Source organism: Equus przewalskii, chromosome 11, assembly GCF_037783145.1.
Source record: "Equus przewalskii isolate Varuska chromosome 11, EquPr2, whole genome shotgun sequence".
Classification (NCBI taxonomy): Eukaryota; Metazoa; Chordata; class Mammalia; order Perissodactyla; family Equidae; genus Equus; species Equus przewalskii.
Window position 1 is genome coordinate 14,652,827 of NC_091841.1, and position 9,767 is coordinate 14,662,593.

Consider the following 9,767-nt stretch of genomic DNA (forward strand, 5'->3'; position numbering starts at 1 on the left):
TGCTCCACTTCGACGGCCCAGGGTTTCGATGGTTTGGATCCTGGGCACAGACATGGTGCCACTCATCAAGCCATGCTGAGGTGGCATCCCACATGCCACAACCAGAGGCACTCACAACTAGAGTATACAACTATATACCTGGGGGGTTGGGGGAGAAGAAGAAGAAAAAAAAAAGAAAAGGTTGGCAACAGATGTTAGTTCAGGTGCCAATCTTCAAAACAAAAAAAATTCCAGCTTTGTTGAAACTGCAATTGATAAATAAAAATGTTTTGATATATTTATATATTGTAAAATGGTTACCACAATCAAGCTAGTTAACATATCCATCACCTCACATAGTTAATTTTTTTTTTCTTTTTGTGGTGAGAACACTAAAGGTCAACTCTCTTAATAATATAAACTCTAGTACATTAAAAATGGGAAAAAATAAAATTCATCGGTCTGGAATAAAGAGACTCTGGTTCATGTTCTGATATAATTCCACACAATTATGACTTTGAATACAAGGGTAGATTGAAACAAGCACAATTGAAGTGGTGCATATATTTGAAACATCTAAAAAATGCCTATTCAAATACCAAGGAGAATATTAAGATGTAAGGAATCTGTTCATTTGCTGAATGAAGGGTTGTATAAGCACAGAATCCATGCAAGATATTGTCACTGTGTATACAAGCTCATAGAAGAGTCAAAATAGACACAAAAGAACATGTAGTTCACCTTTGAGTGTATCATCTATCTTTAATCTTTATCACTAGTATAGATTTTTCAAAGCATTGATGTCATTCCATTAGGTGACAAAATAACTCATTTATCAGCCTGTTTATCACGAGGCTACCATAAACTGAAGTTAGGTATAGTGTGAGGAGCTGAGGATCTGTCAACGGGGACCCAAAATTAGCTAATATTTTTCTCATAGTCCCGAATCAAAAAATTTCCAAAATACCCACTCTATCCTTGAGATACAAAATATTAACTAAATCTAACTGAAAATTACATTTTGAGGTGGCATTCTTTATTTCTTATTTAGCCTACAATCTTGAATCAGTTTTCCATGTGTTATAATCATACATTTAGTTATTTTGCCTCATTTCTAGCCTACATAGTCTTCATCGTTCAATCTTATATATCTTTAACATACATTGACTGTATTAAAAGTCGTTATTAAAAATTCAGCCATTACAAGTATGGCTGGATTTAGGTTGCAAGTAAATAAACAGTGATGTTCCACAGAATACAACCACTACTGTCAGATGGGAGCTACAGGTGGAGAAGACTTTGTACCTCCTCCCAGTTGAATTCATTCTGGGAATGGCCACAAGAATAAACATGTAAGATACAAAAACAATCAAGAGCGAAGAGAGCAAATTACAGCCCGAAAATATCAGAAGGGTCAATTCTAATTCAAGTGTATCAGAACAGAGCATGGATATCAGAGGGAGGCTGTCAGAGTAAAAATAACTGAGGATGTTAGAGCCACAGAAAGACAAGTTGAATAACTTAATTATGAGAAAGAGTAACACAAATGTGCTGTAGAGATAAGGAGTAAGTACCAGCCCCCGATGCACTTTCGCTGCCATAATGACCACGTAGAGAAGAGGTTTGCAGATGCTGCACAGCAATCATAGGCCACTGCTGATAAAATAAACAGTTCAGTGATGATGAAAATCTCAAATAACACTAGCTGGATGGCACAGAAATTGTAGGAAATTGTATTTTCATGCACCACAAAGTTTGCCATCATTTTTGGGCCAATAACAGTGGAGTAACTAGGGTCAGTAATCGACAAATGTCTAAGGAGAAAAGTATGCAGGAGTAGCTTCGGGTCCAAATGCGTCAAAAAAATCATGCCCAAATTGCCTGTCAGTATAACCAAGTATGCGACAAGGAAGACTCCAAAGAGAAGTGCCTGCAGCCCAGGGTTGTTGACAATTGCCATGAGAATAAATTCAGTCACCTTGGTCACTGCAGTATGATTCTGTTTCTCCATATGGTTCATCTTGGTAACCTATGTAAGGTATCAAATCAATACCTATTATATTCGACATACTATCTCCTAAGAGAACTTAAAGCATGTTTATGAGATATAGAGAACATTTTCTTTGTCTCAAATTATAAATAGAGGCTCCTCTTCCCATCAGGCCAAAACTACACATACCTTTACTCACATTGCAGTGTAATTGCATGACAATTAGCTTTTTTGTTTAAAATCTAAGAGCCTGATACTAAGCTTTCGATTGCCATGACATCCATTTCAAAAACATCCATCTCTAATAAACACATTGCCAGTTACACAATTAGATAAAGAGCTGGGTCACTCCACCCATGAACTTCCCCTTTTACAAAGCCCTGGCTGACCTAGATAACTGACTGCTTGAAGGACCCTCCTTTTCCCTTCTCACATATTATTTCTTGCTCTTATGTTTTCAAATCACTAATAAAGAGTAAACCTGGTACAAAATCCTGGGTCCCCATGCTTTACCCCAATAAAGGCAGAACCCCAGGTCCACATCCTCTCTCTCTACCTGCTGCACTACCCTAGTTGTGCTGTGAACCTTCCAGGACCTGAGTAATCTCGCTTTTTCAAAGTTCCTTGATGGTTGTTGCTGAGGTGCATCTTGCAATCATAAGAAACGTGAGGGCCAGAACATTGACTACCACACAATGGTCAGCACAGTGTCTACCACAAAATTGTCTAGCACACAACGTGTAGTTAAAATATTAGCTCTGGTTGGGGCAAATCTGGTACAGGCCCAGGTGAGTGCCCCAGGCATTCCTAGCCAACAGCATCACTTCCCATAGGCTGAGACTGACACAAAACACACCTTCATTGAAAATTTGGTAAAATATGCTTTAAAGGGGCAACATATTTTGAAGTGGTTGTTTTGACAAAGCTAATATGACCTACCTCTTTTGACCAAAATCAGTTTAAGTGTGTCAAAAGACCTATCTATTATATTTCAACTTTTTAAAATTTTCAAGTAATTTGTAAAACAAACATCTACACCTAAACCATAAACCTTAAATTATTGACAATCATCATTATGTTCAAAAGCAGTAAGACATAAATAAAAGCACTTTCTAAATTGTTGATGGCATGATTTATCAGGTGGTGATTAGGAAACCTCTGAAAATTAAATATATATTAAAGTACTTCTCACTGTAAGTGCAACTTGTTTACCCAATACAAAATCTAATGCTGTAATATGTTAACTTTAGAATCTTTTAATTAATATCTCATCCACATTTGCCACATCTCTTGTTCTTGCCTATTGAATCATTTCTTCTCATGATCTTCCAACCCTATATCCCTCTTCTGCATAAAAAGGACTTGGCCATTCTGATTATTTACGAACTCTTACTGGAAGTTCGTGCAGAGGCCCAGCGGAAAGAATATGAATGAATATCAAGTACTGATAAAGAACTCATCATGAACTAGGCACTTTTCTCGGCACTTTACATATATTAACTCATTTGATGCACACAATAACTCTAGGAAGTAGACAGTATTACCATCTCCATTTAAGAATGGAGGAAACTGAGGCACAAGGTGTTAAATAACTTAACCAAGGTCACTCAGATAATAAGTCATGGAGTCAAGATTCAAATAAAGTCATTCTGTCTTCAGAAAATATTCTCATAAACACAATGGTATGCTGCCTCTCTATTAAGCTCACCCTGAGTAGATAGGAAATAAAAGGTGGTCAGGAGATTCACCAGGTAAATAGGATAGACAATGATCCTTGTTAAAGTAGATGGCTGAAGCAGTAATTTTATTTGAAAACTAAGGTAGTCTAAAAGCACAGCACAGGGTGTCAAGGACTGACAGGTCTGTCCAACACACTAGTACTAGTGATTATAGAAAAATATATTGCAAAGGAAGAACCTGATTTGCAGAACTTAATACCCTTCAAGATCTTTGGTGATGATCCAGTTTAAGTTGTATGCCCTGAGAAATTTTCAAAGACTGGGGTTTCCTACTCACCTTAATAGAGAATCTGCTTTGGCTTACTACTATTTTAATCCTCATTCATTGTTACAGAATGGATTTCAGTTTTTTCTACCCCTTTGAGACACATTTTGTTGAAGTCTTAATCTGATCCAAGGATAAACAAATCACACATAATTACCTGAGGGAGAATGCTTTGGTTATATATTAACTATTCTCAGGATGTCCATTAGGAAAAGTCAAAAGTATTTTATCCCTGAGTCTAACTGAATGAAGAAATTATATATCATTAAACAGTGGAAATCATAAATATCTTTGTCAGCATCTCAGTTATACAACATCATGTACATATTAGGTATGTTATACACATACACACACAATATGTGAATAAATGAAAGAATGACTTCCTAGAAAAAGATTATGCAATATTTGATAATACAACATCCATTGTTGGATATATACACCTAAGGATATTTTTGCTGGATATGTAACTATAGGTTGACATAAGACAATATCTTATGACTGGTATTGTTTCTGGCAATAAATCAGTGGTAAACCTTTTATTTATAACTATTTTTCTCTGTCTTTCTAAGGAGTTTTCTTTATCACTGTTTTTCACAAATTTGTGATGTGTGTGTTTTGGTATAATTTCCTTTCTACTTATTATACATAGAATTATTTTAGCTTCTTATATCTTTGCAATTATAATTTGTTTCTTTTTAATAAGTTTGGGAAAAATTCTGGCCAAGATTTCTTCCAATGGTTTTTCTGTCCCATGAAGTCTCTTCTCTCCACTTGGACCTACCTTTAAATGTACAGTATGTAGCTTGTTGTTGTTCTAGAGATCATGGAGACTATTTTCACAGACTTTGCTCAGTATTTTGTTTTCTGTCTGGCTTCATTTTCGGTAATATTTACTGTGATATGTTTAAGTGTAGTTATCACTTATTTTTCAGTGTATAATCTAGTTACTCTCATTCAATAAATATTTATTCATGTCTAATATGATATTTTAATCGCTATAAGTCCTATTTGGCTATTTTTTCATCTTTCAATTATGTCTTCAATATGTTAGTGTTTTGTTAAATCATTCAGTATATTGAACATATTAGTCTTTGCCTGATAATTCTGTCATCACTGTCATTTCAGGACCTATTTAGTTGACTTCTGAGTGGGGTCACTTGTTCTTGCTTTCACATATATTTAGTGTTTGTGATTGGCTGCTGAATATTATGAGTTTTATGTTGTAAGTGCTGTATTTTTTTTCTCTCTTCCTAAAAGAATGTTAAATGTTTTAAACAAGGATAAGTTGGTTCTTTTTCAGACTTGTTTTCAAACTATATGAGTAGGGGACTAAAGCGGCTTTTAGCTCTAAAATCTCTACTGGATGCCCAGGTTTTGAACAAGAGCTGTACTCTCTGGCTTTCTGGAACTGTAATGTCTTCCTGCCCTGTATGATCTCTGGAATTGTTCAGCTTACAATTCCATGATCAGTCTTTTTCTTTTTTTTTTTTTTAAGATTTTATTTTTTTTCCTTTTTCTCCCCAAAGCCCCTCTGATACATAGTTGTATATTCTTCGTTGTGGGTCCTTCTAGTTGTGGTATGTGGGACGCTGCCTCAGCGTGGTTTGATGAGCAGTGCCATGTCCGTGCCCAGGATTCGAACCAACGAAACACTGGGCCGCCTGCAGCGGAGTGCGCGAACTTAACCACTCGGCCACGGGGCCAGCCCCTCCATGATCAGTCTTTTAATAGCCTTGTGGACTTTCACTATAGGTGTGTTCAAGTTGGTGTTCAGCCACAAACCTAAGGAGATCTTATAATGTAAATAGACTAAATTCTCTAAAGGTAGAGATTGGTAGAATAGGTTAAAAAAAATCATGATCCAACCATGTGCTGTCTGCTAGAGATTCACTTTGTTTACACTGCTGTTTTAGGTTCAGAAAATACAATGAAAACAAATTGAAGATATACATGCCTTAAAAAAAACCTGACAGAAACAAACATGTAGTTTACTGATTATAGAGTTTAATAAGTGTTTCTGCTGGGGAAAATATGAGGTTCTATGGGAACATTGACTCAAAAGCTAGGAATGTTGGGGAGAAAGTGATAGTTAATTGAGATCTCAAATATGAAGATTACAGGGGCTGGCCCTGTAGCCACGTGGTTAAAGTTCTGCTTGCTCTGCTTTTTGGTTCAGGTTCAGAGGTTCAAATCCCAGATTCGGACTTACTCCACTCATCAACCATGCTTTGGAGGCATCCCACATACAAAGTGGAGGAAAGCTGGCACAGATGTTAGCTCAGGGCTAATATTCCTCAAGCAAAAATAAATAAATCAAAATAAAAGATGAAGATTAATTTAGCTGAATATAATGGAAACAATCTATTTGTTTATATATTATGGTTAGTCTTTGCTCTGAAACCAAAAAGAATGTAATTATACCTATGAGAAATGTTATTTAAGTGATATTTGCTTTTATCTTAGTTTATAGAATCTTCTACTTTGCAAATGGAGTGATCCATATGACACACCTGCAGTATTATGATATATTAAACTCCAATTAGAGTCAGCAACGTTTGGAGCATATCGATTGACTTAGAAAAGACATATAGCCATTGATATTAGAGTTAATTTTCTTTACAAAATGGCATCATAAGTTTTCTTTAGTACACTTTCATTTTTGTCTGAAAATTTTTGTGGAATTTTGATCTTTTTAAAGAGAGAGGCAGAAATAATACAAAGCTAATAAAGTTTAAGATTTAGGGTCCCTCATTGGCACTTTCAAGACTGTAAGTGGGGCCTTAGCAATGAATTCATAAAGGGATATATCTTTGTAAAAGTTACAAATTTAAAGTATTTTAATCTTGATCAGTTAAGCCCTTTCTCTTTTCAGAGTGACATCTGCTCCATCACATTTTAATTAATGTCATGATGCATTGACATGTCTGCAGGTATTTCTAGGGTCCAGCTAAGGGGAGAATGAGATAATGATTTATTTCACTTCATGGTTAGTGGTTATATTTATATGGTTCAAAATCAATGGCATTTATCATTGAATGCTATCTATTCTGGTGTAGAGATGGCTTCTAAGAACACTCCTGCTACCCAATATGCTGAGATGTGTCTAGAATTTCATTAATAAAAATATTATATTTATATATTTTATGATGTTTGTGACTATTTGTTTAAAACTGAGCTTTTAAATATTCACCTTTATACTTCAAATTATATGCATAATTTTATTTCTTTTTTAAAAAAGGAAACCCTCAAATTAGTATAAGCTTCAAGATACATAAGATCTGGTCTGATTCCTGCTAAAATATGTGGTTTATAGCAATATTCATGGATTTTGAATATTTAATTTTATATTCTTTATTTCTTCTAAATGCTTATTTATATACATTAATTTATTCATCCACTGTGGATATGATAGGGTCTACAGAGAATTTAAAATATTTATTTGAGCATTCATTACATCTTATATTACTGTCAATTTATTTCCCAAATTGTTCAATTAATAAGATCTACTGTCCTAAACATAGCATATTACTACAGGAAACCTAGTTAACAAAGGAGATAATTAATTTTTGTGGTGTAAAGAACCAGTTGTCAGTGACCATAAGAGTGTCCATAGTCAGAAGCCAGGAATCATGGGAAATTACCAACATCCAGGTGCTAAAGTAAATCAACAAAAATTACTAGTCACTCAGCTTTAATGAAGAATTGGATTTTCTTCTCCCAAATTACTTGTGCCTTTTCTTTGGGTAGGGGGAGTTTATGTGTTTCTCCTCACTCTTTGTGATGTTCCCTGAAGAAGCAACATGTTATTCATTCACATGATTATGCCCAAATCATCTGAGAGATTTCTAAATATTTCGTTTTGATGTCTATTAATTATGCAGAACACCCAACATATTCCCTAGTGAGAAAATGTAAGGGATAATTCAAGGAAAGGAGAGAAACAACATAAATGATCTGTACAGTTCCATGGAGACCTACATGATATAAATGTACCCAATCACACAGAATCAATGATTAAAGTAATGATGGAATATAGTTTAACATCAGCTTTATCCCAGGAAAACCAGAGTAGCTCCAAAACTAAATGACATTATTATTATCACATAGAACTTTTTCTTTGATTTTATTGTTCCAATAAAAATACGTATAGGCACTGAGTTAAAAACATATGATTGGCTGAGTGAAATAAGTCAGAGGGAGAAAGTCAAATACCATATGATCTCACTCATAAGTAGAAGGTAAAAACAATGACAAACAAACACATAGCATTGGAGATTGGATTGGTGGTTACCATGGGGGAAGGAGGGGAGGGCAAAGGGGGTGATTAGGTTCACATGTGAGGGGATGGACTATAATTAGTTTATGGGTGGTGAACATAATGTAATCTACACAGAATTTGAAATATATTATGATGTACATCCAAAAGCTATATAGTGTTATAACCCAATGATACTGCAATTAAATATAAATAAATAGAATTAAGAAAACACATATAGTTGAACCTTGATGAGATAGATATTATTATTCCCACATTCAGAAAACGCTAGGCTCAGATGAACTATGTAATTTTCCTGAGGTCTTATGATTGATGACTAGATGATTTTAGATTAATGCCTCATCTTTAAATGAGTGATATGTATTCCTTGTTCTTTCAAGTGGCAAACCCCTAATAATTATTGTTAATGCAACATGTTATTATGATTGCCTCAAACATAGTGTTCCCTGAACTGAGATCACAACACTCTTGGATAAATTTCAGTACAATCTCATTGAGAGCAAAATCTGATATAAGATAATGTGTTGCACCTCTCATAAATTTTACCCATTCCCTCTTTTTCTATGACTTCCATATGTATAAGAATTGAGGGAAATTTACATACAGTTAAACATGAATCTACATTGTACAAACTGATGTTTTGAAAACTGTATTCAATTTTTTTCTAATATAAAATCAAGATCGAAAATATTTTCAAGAACAAAGAAAGTTCCCTAATGCTTTTTAACCCCCACATCCTAGGCCACTCCAATCATAAGGAAAATTTCCTCATACCATAACACTCAAACAACATTTTCTCACCCCTAGCAACTGCCACAAAGATTTCTATCCCTAGCAAAATTTTTCCTGCTTCTGAATTTTGTATAAGTGGAATCACACAATACGTAGTCTCTATTTGGCTTCCTCCATTCATCAAAGTGATTTTGAAATTCATCCATGTTATATTTATATTTCTTCATGATATCCCATTGCATAAATATAGCACAATTTTTTAACCATTCTTATCGATGGATATTTGAATTGGAGGTTATTATGAAAAGTGTAGTACAAACAATCCTATTAAGAATATTTGTATACGTATGCATTAATTTCTCTTTGTTACAGATCTAAGAGTGAAATTACTGGATCATAGAGTAAATGTATATTTAACTTTTTAAGAGACTACCAGCTTTCCAAAAGTGTTACAGCATTTTACATTACCTATATCTATATATGATAGTCCAGTTTTCTCCACATCCTTGCCAATATTTGATGTAGAATTTTTTTCTTTTAAATAAATTTATTTATTTGTTATTATTTTAAACAATTTTAATTTGGAAATGAGAATTGGTATGAAATGATATCTCATTGTAATTTTAGTTTTCATTTACCTGATGAGTAACAGTAATGAACATTTTTATGTGTACTTCTCATTCATGTATCTTCTCTGTACAAGATCTAAACATTTGCCTATTTTAATTTGGGTTATTTTTCATGTTGATTGTTTTGAATTTTTATATGTGTTTGAGGTAAAACTAC

At 34.2% G+C, this 9,767-nt stretch overlaps 1 pseudogene; it reads right to left on the reverse strand.

The window, feature by feature from the left end:
• Nucleotides 1-1,172: 1,172 nt before the first annotated feature.
• LOC139074627 (olfactory receptor 8K1-like) lies at nucleotides 1,173-1,999 on the reverse strand (annotated as a pseudogene).
• Nucleotides 2,000-9,767: the final 7,768 nt, after the last annotated feature.